Below are 18435 nucleotides of genomic sequence, written 5' to 3' on the forward strand. Positions count from 1 at the left end.
CTTCCCTCTTTCTTTTACTCTCCACGTTTCTGCCTCTTTCACTCTCTCTTCCAACTCTCTCCCTCCATCTCCATTTACTTACACAAATCTTGGTGAGGCACAGGCAGCAACAGTGCAAGCTTCCCTCACACAAAGAGCAGGTACAGCACAGGCAGCAACAGTGCAAGCTTCCATCACACACGGAGCAGGTACAGCACAGGCAACAGCAATGCAAGCTTCACTCAAACACGGAGCAGGTACAGCACAGGCAGCAACAGTGCAAGCTTCCCTCACACACAGAGCAGGTACAGCACAGGCAGCAACAGTGCAAGCTTCCCTCACACACAGAGCAGGTACAGCACAGGCAGCAACAGTGCAAGCTTCCATCACACACGGAGCAGTTACAGCACAGGCAACAGCAATGCAAGCTTCCCTCAAACACGGAGCAGGTACAGCACAGGCAACAGCAGTGCAAGCTTCCCTTACACATGGAACAGGTACAGCACCGACAGCAGCAGTGCAAGCTTCCCTCACACACAGAGCAGGTACAGCACAGGCAGCAGCAGTGCAAGCTTCCCTCACACACGGAGCAGGTACAGCACAGGCGGCAGCAGTGCAAGCTTCCCTTACACATGGAACAGGTACAGCACAGGCAACAGCAGTGCAAGCTTCCCTCACACGCGGAGCAGGTACAGCACAGGCAGCAGCACTGCAAGCTTCCCTCACACACGGAGCAGGTACAGCACAGGCAGCAACAGTGCAAGCTTCCCTTACACACAGAGCAGGTACAGCACAGGCAGCAACAGTGCAAGCTTCCCTCACACACAGAGCAGGTACAGCACAGGCAGCTACAGGGCAAGCTTCCCTCACACACGGAGCAGGTACAGCACAGGCAGCAACAGTGCAAGCTTCCCTCACACACAGAGCAGGTACAGCACAGGCAGCAACAGTGCAAGCTTCCCTCACACACAGAGCAGGTACAGCACAGACAGCAACAGTGCAAGCTTCCCTCACACACAGAGCAGGTACAGCACAGGCAGCAACAGTGCAAGCTTCCATCACACACGGAGCAGGTACAGCACAGGCAGCAACAGTGCAAGCTTCCCTCACACACGGAGCAGGTACAGCACAGGCAGCAACAGTGCAAGCTTCCATCACACACGGAGCAGGTACATCACAGGCAACAGCAATGCAAGCTTCCCTCAAACACGGAGCAGGTACAGCACAGGCAACAGCAGTGCAAGCTTCCCTTACACATGGAACAGGTACAGCACCGACAGCAGCAGTGCAAGCTTCCCTCACACACGGAGCAGGTACAGCACAGGCAGCAGCAGTGCAAGCTTCCCTCACACATAGATCAGGTACAGCACAGGCGGCAGCAGTGCAAGCTTCCCTTACACATGGAACAGGTACAGCACCGACAGCAGCAGTGCAAGCTTCCCTCACACACGGAGCAGGTACAGCACAGGCAGCAGCAGTGCAAGCTTCCCTCACACACGGAGCAGGTACAGCACAGGCAGCAACAGTGCAAGCTTCCCTTACACACAGAGCAGGTACAGCACAGGCAGCAACAGTGCAAGCTTCCCTCACACACAGAGCAGGTACAGCACAGGCAGCTACAGTGCAAGCTTCCCTCACATATGGAGCAGGTACAGCACAGGCAGCAACAGTGCAAGCTTCCCTCACACACATAGCAGGTACAGCACAGGCAGCAACAGTGCAAGCTTCCCTCACACACAGAGCAGGTACAGCACAGGCAGCAACAGTGCAATGTTCCCTCACACACAGAGCAGGTACAGCACAGGCAGCAACAGTGCAAGCTTCACTCAAACACGGAGCAGGTACAGCACAGGCAGCAACAGTGCAAGCTTCCCTCACACACAGAGCAGGTACAGCACAGGCAGCAACAGTGCAAGCTTCCATCACACACGGAGCAGGTACAGCACAGGCAACAGCAATGCAAGCTTCCCTCAAACACGGAGCAGGTACAGCACAGGCAGCAACAGTGCAAGCTTCCCTCACACACAGAGCAGGTACAGCACAGGCAGCAACAGTGCAAGCTTCCCTCACACACAGAGCAGGTACAGCACAGGCAGCAACAGTGCAAGCTTCCATCACACACGGAGCAGGTACAGCACAGGCAACAGCAGTGCAAGCTTCCCTTACACATGGAACAGGTACAGCACCGACAGCAGCAGTGCAAGCTTCCCTCACACACGGAGCAGGTACAGCACAGGCAGCAGCAGTGCAAGCTTCCCTCACACATAGATCAGGTACAGCACAGGCGGCAGCAGTGCAAGCTTCCCTTACACATGGAACAGGTACAGCACCGACAGCAGCAGTGCAAGCTTCCCTCACACACCGTCACACACCCTCAGCTTCACACACCCTCACTCACCCTCACACACACACACACACACACACACATACAACAACAAAAGGAAGAATAGAAATAAACTATCCTAATCCACACTCTAACTCCAAGATAAAAATCCTGAGTCCTAATTCACCCTAATAAACTAACAGCCTAAATCACCCTACAAATACACCCTCAAGATACGCAACAGAAAGACATCCTAGAAAATAAAAACCAAAGGAAAAATACGCCATCCTAATGCACCAGCCAAATAAACAATCAAATAAAACTACACAAAACACAATATAAGTAAAGACTCAAAAAATAGCCTCCTATTCCACCCTATTCAAAGAATTGATTGTGCATTTAACAGATAGATAAGTTTTATGCCATTTTCTGAGACAAAAACAAATTTTTGCACGCAATTAAAAACAAAGGGGGGCAACGGAGTCGTGCATCAGATACGTTACACACAAAATCTACTTCCCAAATGTGAGCTACAGCATGCAATGATGTTTACCAGGCTTCAGGTCACCAAACAAAAATTATTCGGACAAAATAACACCAACAAAAGAACGAAGAAATATCTGTCAGGAAGCGAGGACGAGGATGTACAAAAACAAAAGTGAAACAGCCTATTTTTATCTGGGGTAATAAACAAGCACTATTCATCCGGGAAATGGGACGGATTAAACACAATTGTCACGAGTTACACAAAAAGCCGTACGCATATAACAATAGCAGTTCATCACACGGAATTACATCAAATATAAAAAACATATTACGCAACTTGGATTCAGCGCTAACATCATCAATAAACATTACATATGTCTCTTAGCTTCACAAAACAACGCGTAATACAATTAATACTTTTGAAGTGTACAATATTCATGGCGAAAAGAGTACTTAGAAACTCAAAGAACAGCTCTTGTACGTCAAATAACAAACAACTGCTAATAATACATTACATAACACTTTAAGAAAATAAATACATTACATATCGAAGAATAAAAACAAGACTTTAATTACATTACATAATATTCATTTCGAAATATTACAAACAAAAAAATACAATGTCAACATTATTAAAAATACACTCCTATTCATTCGTTAACTTAAACATACTATAGGTAGTAAATAAAAACACTTACTTACATATAAATTAAATAAATAACTAAAATAATTACAATCGCTAACAAAATATGTCACTATTTATATAAATACACTCATAATTATTAACTAATTTATGCATACTATCAATACTACTTTAAATTAGATTAAAAAAACACTTAGAGGAAATCTCTTACCTATCATACGACGCACCAACAGCACACGAACAGGAACACGCCTTCCCCATCCCGCTATTCTCCATGTTCTGGAGAATTCCACCGATTACGTATGCAAATCGGAACGCAACGTCAAAAACGTAGCGCTCCGATTGGCTAAAAAAAATGTCAATCAAAAAAAAGACGTAACGGTAGGAAAAATTAAAAAAAACTACAACGCTAACCTGTTAAATGTAGGTAGCGTTAAGGTGGCGCTTTGCGTCCGCCATTTAAATTTAAAAAAAAAATTTCACCCTCAACCCCTCACCCTCAATCACACTCAATCACCCTCAACACATCACCCTCACTCACCCTCACTCACCCTCAATCACCCTCACTCACCCTCACCCTCACTCACCCTCACACACCCTCACCCTCACTCACCCTCACTCACCCTCAATCACCCTCACCCTCACTCACCCTCACTCACCCTCACCCTCACTCACCCTCATTCACCCTCACTCACCCTCACTCACCCTCACCCTCACTCACCCTCAACCCCTCACCCTCACTCACCCTCACTCACCCTCACCCTCCCTCAACCCCTCACCCTCAACCCCTCAGCCTCCCCCTCACTCACCCTCAACCCCTCACCCTCAACACATCACTCACCCTCACTCTCACTCACCCTCACTCACCCTCACTCACCCTCAACCCCTCACCCTCACCCTCACTCACCCTCAATCACCCTCACCCTCACTCACCCTCACCCTCACTCACCCTCAACCCCTCACCCTCAATCACCCTCACCCTCACTCACCCTCAACCCCTCACCCTCACTCACCCTCACCTTCACCCTCAACCCCTCACCCTCACTCACCCTCATCCCCTCAACCACCCTCAACCCCTCACCCTCACTCACCCTCACTCACACTCACTCACCCTCACTCACCCCCACCCTCACTCACACTCACTCACCCTCACTCACCCTCACTCACCCTCACCCTCACTCACCCTCACCCACACTCACCCTCACCCTCACCCTCACTCACCCTCAACACCTCACCCTCACTCACCCTCAACCCCTCACCCTCACCCTCACTCACCCTCAACCCCTTACCCTCAATCACCCTCACCCTCACTCAGCCTCAACCCCTCACCCTCACTCACCCTCAACCCCTCACCCTCACTCACCCTCAACCCCTCACCCTCACTCACCCTCAACCCCTCACCCTCACTCACCCTCACTCACCCTCACCCTCACTCACCCTCACTCACCCTCACCCTCACTCACCCTCACTCACCCTCACCCACACTCACCCTCACCCTCACTCACCCTCAACGCCTCACCCTCACTCACTCTCAACCCCTCACCCTCACTCAACCTCAACACCTCACCCTCACCCTCACTCACCCTCAACCGTTCACCCTCAACCCCTCACTCACCCTCACTCTCACTCACCCTCACTCACCCTCAACGCCTCAGCCTCACCCTCACTCACCCTCACCCTCACACTCACTCACCCTCAACCCCTCACCCTCACTCACCCTCACCCTCACTCACCCTCAACCCCTCACAATCACTCACCCTCAACACCTCACCCTCACCCTCACTCACCCTCAACCGTTCACCCTCAACCCCTCACTCACCCTCACTCTCACTCACCCTCACTCACCCTCAACCCCTCACCCTCACTCACCCTCACTCACCCTCGCCCTCACTCACCCTCACTCACCCTCGCCCTCACTCACACTCACTCACCCTCACCCTCACTCACCCTCACCCTCACTCACCCTCAATCACCCTCACCCTGACTCACCCTCAACCCCTAACCCTCACTCACCCTCACTCACCCTCACTCACCCTCACCCTCACTCACCCTCACTCACCCTCACCCTCACTCACCCTCAATCACCCTCACCCTCACTCACCCTCACTCACCCTCACTCACCCTCACTCACCCTCAGCCTCACTCACCCTCAACCCCTCACCCTCACTCACCCTCACCCTCACTCACCCTCACCCTCCCTCAACCCCTCACCCTCACTCACCCTCATCCCCTCAGCCTCCCCCTCACTCACCCTCAACCCCTCACCCTCAACACCTCACTCACCCTCACTCTCACTCACCCTCAGTCACCCTCACTCACCCTCAACCCCTCACCCTCACCCTCACTCGCCCTCAATCACCCTCACCCTCACTCACCCTCACCCTCAACCCGTCACCCTCACCCTCACTCACCCTCAACCCCTCACCCTCACTCACCCTCACCCTCACTCACCCTCACCCACCCTCACTCACCCTCACTCACCCTCACTCACCCTCAACCCCTCACCCTCACTCACCCTCACCCACCCTCAACCCCTCACCCTCACACACCCTCATCCCCTCAGCCTCCCCCTCACTCACCCTCAACCCCTCACCCTCAACACCTCACTCACCCTCACTCTCACTCACCCTCAGTCACCCTCACTCACCCTCAACCCCTCACCCTCACCCTCACTCGCCCTCAATCACCCTCACCCTCACTCACCCTCACTCACCCTCAACCCCTCACCCTCAATCACCCTCACCCTCACTCACCCTCAACCCCTCACCCTCACTCACCCTCACCTTCACCCTCTCACCCTCACCTTCACCCTCTCACCCTCAACCCCTCACCCTCACTCACCCTCAACCCCTCAACCACCCTCAACTCCTCACCCTCATTCACCCTCACTCACACTCACTCACCCCACTCACCCCCACCCTCACTCACACTCACTCACCCTCACTCACCCTCACTCACCCTCACCCTCACTCACCCTCACCCACACTCACCCTCCCTCACCCTCAACACCTCACCCTCACTCACCCTCAACCCCTCACCCTCACCCTCACCCTCACTCAGCCTCAACCCCTTACCCTCAATCACCCTCACCCTCACTCAGCCTCAACCCCTCACCCTCACTCACCCTCAACACCTCACTCACCCTCAACCCCTCACCCTCACTCACCCTCACTCACCCTCACCCTCACTCACCCTCACTCACCCTCACTCACCCTCACTCACCCTCACCCACACTCACCCTCACCCTCACTCACCCTCAACGCCTCACCCTCACTCACTCTCAACCCCTCACCCTCACTCACCCTCAACACCTCACCCTCACTCACCCTCAACCGTTCACCCTCAACCCCTCACTCACCCTCACTCTCACTCACCCTCACTTACCCTCAACCCCTCAGCCTCACCCTCACTCACCCTCACCCTCACTCACCCTCAACCCCTCACCCTCACTCACCCTCACCCTCACTCACCCTCAACCCCTCACACTCACTCACCCTCACCCTCACTCACCCTCAACTCCTCACCCTCACTCACCCTCAACACCTCAGCCTCACCCTCACTCACCCTCAATGCCTCACCCTCAACCCCTCACCCTCACTCACCCTCACCCTCACTCACCCTCAACCCCTCACCCTCAACACCTCACCCTCAACCCCTCACCCTCACTCACCCTCACAACACATATTGTGTTACAATAGGTGTCCCATTTGCGGAAGATAACACTATCTAGAGATGTAGCATAACGACCAGAGCTGCCATATAAGTCACGTAAATACAAAACATGTTGCATTCCAAATGCTATAGGTGTCACATTTGCAAACGTTATAACTATTGGCATTGTAAATGACAAAGCCATCAATATAGCAATTTTAACATCGCAAAAATAAATAAATTATGTCATTTACAAGACCAATAACTACAACTTTTCTAATGCGATACTTATTGCATTCCAACCCCACTCATCCACGCAACGCCACTCACACACGCAACGCCACTCACACACGCAACGCCACTCACACACGCAACGCCACTCACACACGCAACGCCACTCACACACGCTACGCCACTCACATACGCAACGCCACTCACACACGCAACGCCACTCACACACGCAACGCCACTCACACACGCCACTCATCCACGCAACGCCACTCATCCACGCAACGCCACTCATCCACGCAACGCCACTCTTCCATTTGCAAAAAGAAAAATGTCTAACTATTCTATTGCGAGACCTATTGCATTTTCAATGCTTGTTTCTTCTCTCTTTCAATGTCCTTTTCCTTCCCTTCCATCCTCTGCACGCCTCCTCTCTCTGAGCACAACCTACACTGACACATGCACATTTAACTATTTTCAATTTGAGCAAATTTCCCACAACTCATTTACAAGATCAGTCTATCCTCCTTCCGCTGAAAGTCATACCTATACAACCTAACAATACCTAATCCTCCTCTAACTCCTGTATTAATTCCACTAACCTTGTGCTTGATCTCACCCCGCCCCCACTAATGATCGCAACCAACTACTATTAAATAGTCCACCATGAAAAATAAAAAAAAATGAAACTACTGCATGGAATGGTTTGCTCTGAGTACCCAAGACTAATCCAATAAATAACTAACAGTAACCAATAACACTGAACTAACCATTAACCGTGGGTTCCGGAGCAGTGTGGCCTTCTGGCGTAAAGCGCTTCAACAGCTTGTCAGGGGTAGTAAGCGCTATATAAATGCAATTACAATTATCACAAGTGAGTCTTATGAAGGATGGCTACTCCTTCCCCGCATTTGTTAATGCAAGCAGAGTTTTTTGCGCAGTAACTTTTAAGGTTGGCTAATGCGAACTCAGATGATAGTGATTGATCCAGCCAGGTTACAGACAGAAACAGTCTATATGGGTTGTAATCAGATAATATGTCCCACACATCCATGTGATGTTTCACCAATGATTTTGCGTTTATTCAGAAACAGCAAAGGCTCTTAGATTAATCCAAACTAGCTTTGGTACATGAATGAATTGGAGCAAGAGTCTTATCAAAATGACGCCCATTGAGAAACTGCAATAAATTTTACGCACGCAATACGGAAAACATTTAAAAGTGCCTTGGTTCTGAAGAAAAGAACACCAGCGTCGCGATCTAGGCATTGTTGAGTGCAGATGGGCTTGCTGCTGTGCAGAGGTGCAGCACGCTGCCTACTTTATATGGCTGCTCGTATCCCTGCACACGCTCAGAGAAAAACTAGACCATAAAGAGATCAACACTGTGCGAGGAGGGGACACCACATTAGGCACACACTTCCTACTGCTGTTCTACTTTCTGTGAAATTCCATAAACCAGCAGCTCCAGTGGCTCTGGTCACCCTCTTTGTAAGGTGCAGCTCTATTCCAGAAGCACTCAAAAACAGCCCACTTGGGGCCTTGACATGAAACCTCTAGCAGTGCTGATTGCCGCATGCCTCATGAGATATACAAGAACCTAGGGGGCACCTGCTCATCATCAAAAACAACACAATGTTCCACTTACACATTCCTCTTTACACTCAACCATCATATTGTTTTCTGTCTTCCAAAATCACAGAGGGGCTGATTCACAAAAGTAACTTACACTTCGGGATTCTCCCGATTGATGTGGAGGGAGGAGCGGAATTGGACAACACTACCGGGTTAGAGGGGAGGAGGGCGCAACACCATTGGATATTACATAAAAACAGAAGTTACTCACTCGCGCAGTTGACACGCGCTGAGCTACAACACTTCTCCGCACCCCCTGGTATTTTAGTTTTTTAAATTTAAATCGCCGAGCACTGCTGCTTTGAGAATTTGCTTTTAAAAAGGGAAATCCCCCACTTACCCGCACTCCTGCACCCGCTGACACCCGGCTCTCCGGTCCACCACGGTCCACCACGGGATTCTCCCGATTGATGTGGAGGGAGGAGCGGAATTGGACAACACTACCGGGTTAGGGGGGAGGAGGGCGTAACGCCATTGGATGACTGCACTGGTAATACCCCACATAACCAGATGTGCTCTTCACCCCGCGCAGCGGAGGCGCGCAGCGGGCATGCCGGCGGCTCGCCGGCGGCGTGCCAAAGGCAGGCCCGTCTGCGCCCGTCCGCGACCGGCCGGGGCCAGGGGCCACAACCCATGCCCGTTCATCCTCCCACTTTAAGACATACAACTCGAACTCGCTACGCAAGCTAAGAGGGGAAACTCCTGCCTCATGTCACTCCTCATGGGACCCAGCGGCCCAACATACCTCTTGCCCACAATGCGATTTTCAATTCCATCTCACCCCCCCACCTATGAAGGCGCAACATAGTATGTACCTTTTAAACTGCAGGTCTTTCCCCAAACACTCTTTGGAAATCTCCATGTTACTAGAAGAGTTAAATCCCGATGCTCTGTTTTTGACAGAGACTTGGATGCATACAGATTCAGAGCCTGATATCATCCGGGCCCTCCCCCAAGGTTATCAAATCCTACAGACCTTATCGCCTCAGAGCTGACCACCAGCCTATCAGCTCTTCAGCTCAAACAGCTAGTACCCAAACCAACCCATATCAAAGGTCACCTCCTTGACCCCATATTTAGCAATAGCTTAGATCTCCGAGTCGGGAACCCCTCTAACCTTCCATGGACGGACCACTTCCTTATACCTCTATCCTGGCTCACTAAAAGCTCACATTCTCCACCACCTAGTATCCCTGACCCCATTTTGGCCAACGAGAACTATAACAAGTGGATCTCCGACTCACTTGACTCTGTGCTCCCTGTCAGATCTACTGAACCGAAACGTAGCAATGCGACCGCCCCCTGGTACTCAATGGAACTACGGGAATTGAAACGTACCTGCAAAAAGATGGGACGGAAATGGCGTCTTGACTATTCTCCTTCTAGGAAATTAGAATACAGAGCAGCTATTAAAACCTACAAGGACAGAATTAAATGCGCACAGTCGTCCTTTTTTGAGAAAAAAATCACTGAGGCAGCTTCAAAGCCCAAGGAAATTTACGGCATAGCAAAAACCCTTTTGCAACTCCCAGAAAAACCCCGAGACCCTTTGAATGCCCAAACCCACTGTAACAATCTAGCAGATTTTTTTCTTCATAAAATCGAAACAATCTACACTTCCTTTTCCCATCCTGTGACTCCACTCCAGACACGCTCTGAACCAGAGCCCCAGCCTTTAGCTACACTCGACCATTTCCCCCTCCTAGACTCTTCTAATCTTGAATCTATCATGCATCAGGTAAAATCTGGCTCCCTTAATGACCCTGCACCACCACGCACCTTACTCCCAGTTACCAGCCATATCCTACCTACCATCTTGGAACTACTTAATGCCTCTTTATCCACCGGCATCGTTCCACCCCCATGGAAACGAGCCATGGTCAGAGCCCTTCTCAAAAAACCTAATTTGGATCCTAACAACCCCACCAACTATCGACCCATCTCCCTGCTGCCTTGGCTCAGTAAAATCCATGGGAAACATGCCAACACAGTGTTAACAGAGTTTCTGGAAGCCAAAAATCTCTTAGACTCCACTCAGACGGGGTTCCGCCCGCTACATGGGACTGAAACCGCCTTGGTTGCAGTGGCGGAGGAGGCCAGGAGAATTCTAGACCAGGGAGGCTCTGCAGCCATCATCCTCCTCGACCTAAGTGCCGCCTTCGACACTGTGAGCCACAACATCCTACTGCACCGACTTAGCAGTAAGGGAATATCAGGGATGGCAATCACTTGGCTTAGGTCTTTCCTCTCCAATCGCTCCTTCCAGGTTTTTGAGGGCGACTACATCTCCCCCAGCAAGCCCCTTGGCTGCGGGGTGCCGGAGGGCTGCTCCCTGAGCCCTACATTATTTAATCTATATATGAGCCCCTTAGCCGAGATCGTCCGCCCTTTTGGAGTGAAAATTGTCACTTATGCGGACGATACTCAGCTAGTGGTGGCTCTCAATCCCCCACAAGCCACACCCAACTGTCTGAAAAACTGCCTGGAAGCAGTCGCCGAGTGGATGACATCTTCCTGCCTCAAAATGAATGGGGACAAAACGGAGCTCATGCTCCTTGGTAGTCCCATTAATACCACCATCAACCCATTCTGGCCCCCCTGCCTCTGACCTGCCCCTGTGCATAAAGATACGATCAAAAGCCTGGGCATCTGGCTGGATACATCCCTTAATTTCAACTGCCACGCAGCCAAACTCTCAGCCATCTGTTTTGGCCTGTTAAGACTCTTGCGTAAAATCCTTCCTCTGCTACCTTTTCATGCAAGACAGATAATGGTCCAGGGTCTGATCCTATCTCGTCTGGATTTTGGGAATGCCCTCTACCTAGGCGCACCCCAGACGACCTTAAACAAGCTACAGATCATCCAAAACTGTGCAGCCAGAACCCTTTTACAAATCCCCTGCCGACTCCTGATCAAACCCAGACTGAAGGACCTCCACTGGCTCCCAGTGAGGGAAAGGGTTGAATTTAAGGCAATGTGCATTGCTCACCGAGCCTTCTGGAGAACAGGCGCCCCCATTAACCAATCTTTGATAACAGCCTATCAACCAAACAGACAGCTCAGATCCGGATCCTCTTTCCGGGCCGAGGTTCAAGAGGGCCAGATGTGGAGGCCGCTCGTTCTCCCACAACTCGGTCAGACTCTGGAATTCCCTCCCCATCCAACTCAGATCAGAGCTTAAACTATTCACCTTCCGTAAACTCCTAAAAACCGTGCTTTTCAACAAACCAGAATAGCCTGGACTGTTGTGTACTAAGCGTGATGTCTGCAGCGCTAGGACGCCTGAGGGTAGCTATCGCGCTCTATAAATGCACTTTTCATTTCATTTCATTTACACTTTTGAGTAAGTTTACATTTTGGCTATTCACAAAATCCAAGTGTAAAATTATTCAAGAAGTCTAAATACATGTCTCCACCCCCGAACAAGGGGTAAAATACTACTGCAGAGTATTAGTAAGTCCAGTACCGCACATGGTCAGAGGCTGGTACTGCAAACCCATCTCATAGAAAATGATGGATGTAGAAACTTTAAAAACATATTATTACCTCTGCTTGACCGTCTGAGGTCCGGGGCTAGCCCACAGCTCTTAGATGGGCTCTAGGGTGGTGCGGTGGAGGCGTCCCCATTGGGGCCCTCCTACCGTCTTCACCGCGATATATACTTCACTGTTTATGAGGTATTAGGGGGGGTCATGGATTGGGGGAGGGGGGTTCTTATGTATTGCTTTCTTTTTCTTGTAAATGTTTTTGCTTGTGCACTGTCTAGGAACCATTTTCTGCAATGTAATTATGCCAAACTGCTGTCCACTGTATCTACCAATATACTGTCTGGTCCAAGTTGCAAAGTTAGAGCCCCTGGCTGGCTGCTCTCCGTGATACACCTTGACTTTATGGATTCTGTAAATGTCCTTTCCAATGATTAGTCAGCGACCCGCTAGGACGGCCTTCGCATTGTTAGCTGGAATGTCCGGGGAGCACTAGATAAGATCAAAAGGGGCGCTATCCTCCGACAGGCTAAACACGACGAAGCCGACAGCCTGATGCTATAGGAAACACACTTGCTAGGTACAAAGACACCTTGCCTTCTCCACTATGGCTTAGTACAAGCCTTCCACTCCGGCTTCACTCGGGGCTCTAGAGAGGTATCTATTCTTATCCATAGGTGAATTCCCTACCTACACACCAGGTCTTGGGTAGATACACAGGGTAGATACGTTGTTAACCAAGGGGCCATTTATGGGGAACAAGTGATATTAGGCTGTGTATATGCTCCCCCCCACTTTCCTAGTCCTTCATGGAACGCCTCTGGACTCTGTGGACAGAGATCCCTCTGGGTGTGACTGTTATTGGTGGTGAATGGGACGATGTGATGGATATGACCCGAGACCACTGGCGGCAGGGCGGCTTGCCCGTGTCCTGTCCTGGCACGAAATTGAGTTCTTTAGTGGCAGGGATGGGCGGGTTAGACACTTGGCTACATTACATGGCATAGAACAGGGCTATACATACTTCTCCTCTGTACACAAATCATTCTCTTGCCTTGATTATCTATTTGCCCCCTGGGAGTAATACACAGGGTACGAGATGCCGATATCTTACCAAACGGGGTGTGGATATCTCGTATTGTTCCGCCGCGTGCCGTGCCCGGAAGAAAGAATTTCTGGCGTCCGAGGCCCGCCTTATCGCCTGGACCAGACCAGTAGAGGGGAAGAGGGGACCCTGGCGCATCGCTAGCTAAGCCTCGCTAGACAGACACATGCAGATTGCTTGATGGACGAGGCCCGCTTGGTGTGGTTGGCGACACTCAGCAGAATCTATCAATGGGGCGATAAATCCAGCAAATTGCTACATCACCTATGCCAGGGCACTCGATCTCCCCTAGTCCTCACTGATATTGAGGGGCCCGATGGGGGCTCCATGAGCAATCCCCCTCACTCTTGCCGAGAGCTTCGCACAGTATTATTCTGTGCTTTATGCTCCTCACAAGGCTTTCGCTCCGGCGCAGATCCACCACTTCTTGGACGCTATTCCGCCCGATGTTTTTCAGATACCACTAGGATGATCTGGATTGCCCACTCACAGTTGAGGAACTGGGTGAGGCCCTGTGTGGCCTTAACTCTGGCAAGGCGCCGGGTCCCAACGGGTAGCCGTGCGAATTTTATAAGAAATACATTACGAAACTGGGTCCCCACTTCTTGAACACCATCGAGGAGGCAAGAGAGAGCGGCCATCTCCCACGTGATTGGTGCCATGCTGAAGTGGTGGTGTTCCACAAGCTGGGCCGACCTCCGGACCGCCATGCCTCCTATCGACCCATCTCATTGCTTAATATAGAGTCCAAGGTATTTGCCAATCAGCTTTTGCTACATATCGCCACGGTGGTCCACCCTGACCAGGCAGGCTTTATGGCCCAGCATGCGACAAGGCACAATATTCGACGAGCCCACGTTGCGATAAATACTTTCCAGAGGCTCAATGTACCCGGTGCACTCCTACTTGCTGATATGGATCAGGCATTCGATTCCCTCAGTTGGCTGTACCTCTTTGCCCTCCTTGATTGACTGAATTTGGGCCCACGATTCCGCTCGTATTTGAAGCTTCTATATACCGACATTACTGGCGCAGTCTGCATCGCGGCATCATCTCGTCTACGTTTCCAGTGGGCAGGGGAACTCGACAGGGGTGCCCGCTGTCCCCGTTCCTTTTTGCCTTAGCCATGGAACCCCTGGCGGCATGGGTGAGAGTCGATGCACAGACCACAGGATTTGAGTGGGCGCAGGGGCTGTCTGATCGTTCTGCTCTCTACGCCGATGATCTCCTCTCCTTTCTAACTGGTATCAACAAGTCACGCCCCGATTGCTCAGAATTATGGAGATCTTCGGAGAGACCTCTGGTCTTTTCATGAACCAATCTAAATCTACTTTGTGGCTCCTAGGTCCAAGAGTCGTCCCCTGTCCTTGGGCCTCCGAGATACAGGTGACCTAGGGGTCTTTCTATCGGATTCCGCAACTGTCTCGCGGGAACGGAACATCCAGTCGGTGCGGTTGTGGATCTGGGAAGAGTTAAAAACCTGGTCACACATGCCCCTCTCGTTACCTGGTAGATTAGCCATTTTTAAAATGGTTTCCTTACCACGACTATTGTACCAACTACAAAACCATCCTTTCCGTATCTCTCCTTCGTGGTTCCGGTAGGTCAACAAGGCTCTGGGCCAATTGTAATGGGCTGGAAAGACCCCTAGAGTGGCACTGCGTACGTGCTTTCAATCGACTTATACTGGCGGACTAGCCACATCAGATATCTTATCCTATTACATGGCAGCATATCTGTTTATCTTGAATGAGTGGTGGTATGGAGACCGGTCGGACCGGGTATATCTGTTGGTGCGGAGACATATGGGGACCCATTCCATACACACTATCCTATAAGCTACACCGATGCACCGAGCACTCCCTTCGGCCACCAGAGTGGTGTTCCAGATCTGTAAACAGGCTCTACAGAAGATAGGATGGTGGGGCAGGATCGACTGTGGTCGACTGTGGTCGAATGGCAGATTGACCCAGCTAGCTAGTCTATCAGGCTTTTGTCACTGGGATGCGATCGGCATTTCTACCTCTGGGGATGTGATGAAAGGCGTGACCCTCAAGTCTTTTCTACAACTCCAGCAGGATTTTACCATGCCCAAAACTCAATTTTACAAATACTTACAGTTTCGACACGCACTCCTTCCCGACATTACAAGATTGGAATCCCTTCCAGAATTTGGTCCCATAGATGCTAAATTATTTATGGGTGACTTACAGGACCACAAAATCTCCAAAATGTATCAGTCTCTAGTGCCAAACAGCCCCACCACATTAGATAAACTCCTGGGAACATGGGAGGCAGATCTCGGCCTCTTTGAGAAAGAGGATTGGACAGAGGCACTCTACTCTCCTAGAGAGGCCGCAATAGCTATGCGCCTTCGATTGATTCAATTCAACTATCTGCACAGGGTCTACTATACTTGTGTCAGACTGTGGAGAGCCGGCCTGATAGCCTCCCCATTATGCCTGCGGTGTTGCTATGAAGAGGGTACCTTTCTCCACACAGTATGGCAGTGTAATGTGATTGTAAAATTTTGGCACAGAGTGTTTGCATGCTTGTCGGAGGTCTTGGGGTGGGATCTCCCCTATACACCCAAATTAGCATTACTACACGTTATGGAGACTATCAGTGGTAAGCTATATAAACGTCACTTACTGCTGTTGGAACTTATACTTGCTAAACGGGACATTGCTTGTAACTGGAAAGCGACAGCCCCACCTTCGCTAACGGCCTGGAAGAACGGACTGGACTTTAACATGGGTCTGGAACTCCCAGTTTTTAGGGCTCGGGGTGTCCATTGAAACACACCATGATTTGGAAATGGTGGGCCATCTACAGAGGCCTCCCTCTGGAGCCTGTTTCAGCCGTGGCAGAGATACGTCACTTACAGGATATGCCCATGCAACGTAGTACCTATCACATTGTATATTCAATTTCTACCACAGCGGTAACCAACAACACTTTTGGGAGATGCTATTTTGACAGTGCACTGGGGGAGGGTAGGGTTTGTCCTTTATATATCTTCGATTTATGTTGATTGCAAATGTGTAATTTATAAACGTCAACACGATTATTGTTTCTTATATGTGGCAGGTTGCCTCTGGGTCACTGAGCTCTGCAAAATATTTGTTGTTTGACGCAATAAAAATTGTTGATAAAAAAAAACACCTTATAGGAAATACTGTTAAATTAAATAAAATTATTCAAAATAGTTAAAAATGTCAATAAATGTAATATCATGTTACAAAAATATTAAAAGTGTGCATATTTACTATCTAATTTTAAAATATTTTATCAACCATTTCTGAACGAAATAATGAATGTGACATTTAAAAACATATTTAATTAAATGACAAATAATTCTATGCATCACTTTCAATAGTTATTAAAGCATATTAAAACCAGATGCATCAAAGGGTTTTGCCTATTCTGTGTCTATGAGAAAATGTGTTCATGCATATGACCCTTTATTTCTTTATGGGAAATGTTTTATTTAAGTTAAACTTCAGAAAAATATTTTCATTTAATTTAATGGCATCTTGTTTGACTGCCTCAGTGACATAAAAATCAGAAGGGCTCTTGACTCGAAGAGCTAACCACAGAGGACTGGACCCTCCAGGAGACCTGGCAGTAAAATAGCGTGGTGTCTATAAGCCAGTCCTGAGGATATAGGGCTACAGGATTGCCCAGAAGGAACTTTAACAGCAGTTAGAAGAAAGGATAGCTGCCATGTTTTCAAAATGCTTATGTGTATTTGCATGGTTTCAGTGTGCTAATGTGTGACATTTTACAGCCAAATGTGCGATACTTCGAGTGTCAGACTGTGTATGTCGGGATGTGTCAGCAGCGCAAGAAAAGAAAATGCCACTAACCTCTTATATCTGTCAGCAGGGACGATGGCTGTTGAGGAGCCTCCCAACTCCCCTGAGTGCAACCTCCCACAGAGCAATGAACACTACTATGTAAGGGAGCACCCCGGGGAAAAGGGAAGTGGATAAAATAACAAACACTGCTGCAGGGATGGCTCCTTGTCTCCCTATGTCTGGTCTAGGGCTTGGGATGTCGTCAACGATCACTCCTCAAAGGACTTGTGCATATAAAAGAAGAGAGAGATGTATGAGGGGTAGTACAGGAATTACCAGTCAATCACAGGCAACCAAAACATATTCTTTCATACACTCACGGTGTACTTTGCAGCAATACGCTCATATAGCGGGCAGTGATCACCAATCCTGGAGAGAGCATGACTTCAGGAAGTCCTCAAGAAAAAAACAGGATCATACGTGCTCCAAGTAAAACAACACAAAAAGCACCTTAGTCTACTATCGGCACTTGTACCGAATCCTGTGAAATAGACATGTCACTGTGCCCGAACGTCATGGGCGAGTAATACCAAAACAAGAGCGCTCCCCAACCGCTGTTGAAATAGTCACAGCTTGAAACCAGTAGGCGGTAAGAAACCAGCAGATAATCAAAAATAGTTGCACCTCGCTGCTGTTCTGAGGCACAGCGAGAGGACTAGCATGCGACCAGGCAAATGGTGGTTTAGCTGCAAGCGCATCAAAAGCTGTTCAAATTCCACAGCGAGAGTGCATGCAGGACGTTGGCGCTGTCTTCCCCAGCGTGGGGGGAAAAAACAACAAAGTCGCGGGTGAGGGAGGAGCGCTCTGGCGCCCCTCTCCAACCTGTGTTTACAGTACCTGGGGCTTCCGGTGCCAGGAGTCTGGAGTGAGGTGAACAGAAATGCCGCTTCAAAGAGCTACGCCGTGCTCATGCAAGAAGTCCGTTGCCCGAAGCAGCGTGATGAAATGCAGGACCATCAGCGGGGAAAACAGCAACTCCGGCGGGGAACACACATCCGCTCTCGAGAAAATCCGAAACAGCCAAGATTGTCAAGCACCTC

Source organism: Lissotriton helveticus, chromosome 2_2 (assembly GCF_964261635.1).
Source record: "Lissotriton helveticus chromosome 2_2, aLisHel1.1, whole genome shotgun sequence".
NCBI lineage: Eukaryota > Metazoa > Chordata > Amphibia > Caudata > Salamandridae > Lissotriton > Lissotriton helveticus.